The sequence below is a fragment of the Zonotrichia leucophrys genome, chromosome 15, assembly GCF_028769735.1.
Source record: "Zonotrichia leucophrys gambelii isolate GWCS_2022_RI chromosome 15, RI_Zleu_2.0, whole genome shotgun sequence".
NCBI lineage: Eukaryota > Metazoa > Chordata > Aves > Passeriformes > Passerellidae > Zonotrichia > Zonotrichia leucophrys.
Genome location: NC_088185.1, coordinates 10,434,689 through 10,439,047, shown reverse-complemented (window position 1 = coordinate 10,439,047; position 4,359 = coordinate 10,434,689). Strand labels below are relative to the sequence as shown.

The following is a 4,359-nucleotide window of genomic DNA, read 5'->3' as shown; positions in this document are numbered from 1 at the left end:
GCCTTTCCAGGAGGAAAGTCTTGGTTCAAGATGTAGAACACATGGATATTTCTGCTTTAATGCTCCTTTTTACCCAGCCTACACTAAAATGAGTAAATCCAAGGGCTGCTTTAAAATAATACACATAACTGACTAATGGATTAAAAAGCCTGGAATCTGTTCTTCATTCTGGTGGTAAATTTTCAGTTACTCTGCAAAGCCCTGTGAATGCCTATGCCTCACTTTTTCTGCAAAACACTGAAGAGAGGTAGTGTGGTAGTGTTGGTTTTTGGCTTTTTGGTAACATCTTGAGGATTTGGGGTACAGGATGCTTTATACAAAATATCACTGTTAGCACTGTCTGTCAGCGAAATCTCTTTTAGTCTACTTTTATGCAACATTACTTTCTCTGAATTGTTGATTTAGAATTAATTTTAATGTTATATAAACAATGTCAGTTCTCTCTTGCCATTTGCTATTTTGCTTCTTTGCAGACCCCGGGGAACTCCTTCAGCTGTGACACTGTAATGGGAGGTGGAGACACCTCGAGGAGAAGGTCGAGACAGACAACAGCAATTGCAGTCAACAACATCCTGACTCGCCTCGATTACAGGTTTGTGTGTGATCTGTGCATGCCATCTTTCCTATGCACAGGTATTTGCAATGAGGCAGGACATGAAAATAACTGTCTCCTTTGTAGGAGCTCTAGGAGCAGCTTCCTGTTATTATCATTGTCTTTTCACAGCTTCAAACAGAGTAGGGCAAGGTGAGTGTTTTAAGGGAAGGCAGCTAAAGTTGGAGTCAATGTACTCAGGGTTTTCCCTCACTGCTGTCATGTTACAGCCATGACAAGCAGCTAGAAGTTAGAACAGTCCTAGGACTGCCAGAACTTACAATAAAGGGAAACCTGAACTTATGTTTAAATTTTACTTCTCAAACTCTGCTGTGTATTAAGGGTTGTTTTTTATGGCTTTCATCTCTATTTTCCTTTAGAAACCTCAGAAGAACTGTACACCCTTGAAATCTGTGTTGATGTGTTTTAAATTTATGATATGAAGCACATCCACTCTCAGCAGGTTGCAGGAAGGGGCCATAAAATCATAACACATCTTTGGAGGGGTAAGCTTGTTCTTTATTTCCTAGAAGCATCAGCTGGGTTTACACCACTTTATGTAGGGAGAGCTGCAGGACAGGATGAATGTTCCTGAGGTCTCAGAGACAATTTCATGTGTGGGGTAAGGCTGAGGTTAGCTGTGAGCCTCTGTCCAGGCAGTAATTTGACAGCAGGTATGGGCACACAGTAGTGCAGGCTCTAGAAATTGCAGAAGCCTGCTGAGTTATTGTGAGCTGGAGGAGCTTTGCTGTTTGTGGGCACATGGCTCTGCCTGCCTCACATGGTGCAGACATAACTGAGACATAAAGGAGGCTGGCAAATTGCAGAACAGAGATGGAAGGGGGAACAGGGGGCTGAAGAAGAAAAGTTAAGAGTTTGTAGACAATGGGTTCAGGCCTAGTTGTGAATTCCTAGCAGGTTCTTGGTCTTTAAATGAAAACGTTTGTCAAGTAACATACTGATTTAATGTGGGAATTGGATAGATATCTGCAAAGGTTTTGTGGTTTTTGGTGTGATTACAAGAGATTTAACAGAGAAAGCAGTTTTACTTTCTCCCAAGGTATGGATTTGTTCATGTACCAAAACTACACAGGGCAGGCAGTATAGATGACAGCACACAAAACATATAATGTTTTACAGATTTGGACTGATTGCAAATAAGGCATGCAATGTGATTTCCTTCTGGTAGTGTCTGACCATACCATCAACAGCATTGGTGAGTTATCCAGGGCCTTGCATCAGCTGCACTTTGCTACACCTGGCTGCTGCCTGTGTCCCCTGTGCCACAGACCCACTCCTCTTTTCCCTGGGCAGTGCACCTGGCATTTCCATCCTGAGCAGCACCTTTCTTGTCCCTTCATCATGTCCTGTCACTGCACTGGGACCTCAGTGTCACCATGTAGAGCCTTGTCTGTACTCAGCAGTGGCTGTGATCAGGCTGCAGGTCTGTGCTGTGCCTGTCACCAAACTGCTGGGACAGATGCATTCCCCAGAGCACAGCCAGCAGCTCTGTCTGGGCTCTGTGTAACCCTTTTTGGTGCTTGTCAGGAGTGTAACAGGCTTGGGAGGCAGTCTCACTACCACACCTCTAGCTGATGCACAGGCTTGTAGTGTTTGTAGATTGGACCCTCATTTCAAATTTGTTTTTGTTTATTTGTTTTGGTTTTTAAACTTTCAAAAACTTTTTCTCAGACCCTGAACCATTCCTATGCTGAGTTAGTAAGGACTCACAAGTTTTTGGTAGATGTGTGCAGAAAGCAGCTACAGGCTTGGTCATTCCTGTAAATCATTGGACTCTTCATAAATTTAATTCTGGGCTTTTCCTTAAAAGCCCTCTCCCAAAGTGGACACAAGACAATGGACACCAGCAGGCACAGCTCCCAGTGACTGGGATATTGTCACTTATCCAAAAGCCTGGTGGGAGGAGCAGACATTAGGTCTGAATTCATCCTGGCAGGGAGATTTGGCTGAGAGAGAAGGAAAAGAAGGTCAAAGGCAGCTCCAAGGAAACGGCTTTGGTTTAAAATGTTTCATTAGAGTTTTCACACTGGAAATATAAAGTACAAGAATACAATTACTTGGCAGAGAAGCCACATTTAGTAACAGTCCTGTATACTTTCAGTGCTCTATATGGAAGGACACACAATATATCCCTGGCCTCAGCAAATGTATGGGCTTCTCTTCATAAATGTGGGTTTTTCCAAAATATTTTACATAATTTGGAAGGTTTTTAAATCAATATTGATAAAATATGTTCTTTTTTCAGTAGATCATTGCTCTCTGCTGTATCCATGTAAACTTTGCAGGGCAGGCTGGCTTTTATCTGAGCAGTGTATCATGTCAATGCAGCTGGGAACACTTTGGGGATGCTCACCTCACGTTTTTTCCCTTTCCTTCTTTGATTTTTCCAGTGTAACTCAATGAGATAATCACAGACACCCCTTTCCAAAGGGTTAGTCTTTCCTTATTGATTCAAGAAGTTGTCTTTTTAAAGACAGTTGTTATCTGCCACTTGGGTTTTGTTGCCTCTGGAAGTTTCTCCTCTCCCTGCAGGCAGGGTTGGACTGATGCAGATACCTACAAGACCTGCCAGTGCAGGGCCATGGCAGATGTCACCTGTGAGGAGGCAGGAAGTGGGGTACCAGTGTGTCTTGTCTGTGTTCTTCTTTTGGGACACAGTTTCACCAAAGAGCTGAGCAACTGAAATGTCACAGAGGAATATGTGGTGTGAGTGACTTTTTTTTTTATGGGAAGCCAGGATTAGTTTACATTTGCATTTTTTCTGGTTTAAGCTATAAGCTAAAAATGTGGAAAGGCTTTGTCATTACACCTCAGTGGCAGTTTTCTTTATTTTGGCCTAGAAAGAAGAGTTTCCCAACAGATGGCAAAACACAAGCACATATACAGTGCCCTGCAAAGGTAATTCCTTACCAGACCCTGAAACAGCTGAAGTACAGATTGTCTGTCTTGCACACTGCTAACCTCTGTGGCATATTTGTACCCAGGTTCCTTTGTCAGCACCTGGAATCATTTTTATGTTCTCCCCTGGCTGTGCTGGGCAGTGTGCTGACAGGGCCCTGGGTGCACCAGCTGATTCTGCAACCTCCTACCCCTGTCCTACAGGTTTGGCTGCCTGTGTTTGAGGTCTGTCATGATACAGTGGAATGTCATCTGGGATCAGAATGCTGGAGAAGGGCTGGGAGAAGCCAGCTGGGGCCTCCCCAGCTCCATGGGAGCCATGGCACAGAGCTGCCCTTGTCCTCAGTCCTCATGTGGGGTGGGCTCCAAGGCTGTTTGTGCCTGGCTGTGGCTGATCCTGACTTGACTCCCTGGCTTTGCTTCAGACCTGGCACTTCATCCCTGTGGGCTCACTGATCTCCTGGCTATAGTGGTCACTGTCACAGACCTGCTCTGCTCTTCTTGCTTGGTCCCCGTGCCTGTGTGCCCCTTGACCCAAGTCCCTGCTGTCCTCACTGCCAGCCCTGCTCACCTTTGCTCCTCAGGCTCCCCAAGCTCCTCTGCAGCTGCTGCTCTGCCCAGCTCCTGGCATGGACCACAGCCCCTCCGAGTGCCTGAGACTCCTGGAGGGGATGGGCACTGACGTGAGAGACATTATTGCAATGACAAGAAGGAAGATGTGGCATTAGCTTTGCCTCCCTTCAGCTGCCTGAGAAGCCAAAGCGAAATCCCGGTCTGTCAGCAGGAGCCCGGAGAGCAGCCGGCAGGAGGAGCTCGCTGGACACGCCGCTGGATCGTTCCCAGGCACG

The 4,359-nt window shown here is 45.7% G+C and overlaps 1 long non-coding RNA gene across 1 annotated transcript; it reads left to right on the top strand.

The window, feature by feature from the left end:
• The first annotated feature begins 470 nt into the window (after positions 1–470).
• Positions 471–1,799, top strand: LOC135454652 (uncharacterized). Its single transcript, XR_010442168.1, has 3 exons — positions 471–592; positions 973–1,098; positions 1,733–1,799. It is a non-coding gene; the product is annotated as an uncharacterized LOC135454652 (long non-coding RNA).
• Positions 1,800–4,359: the final 2,560 nt, after the last annotated feature.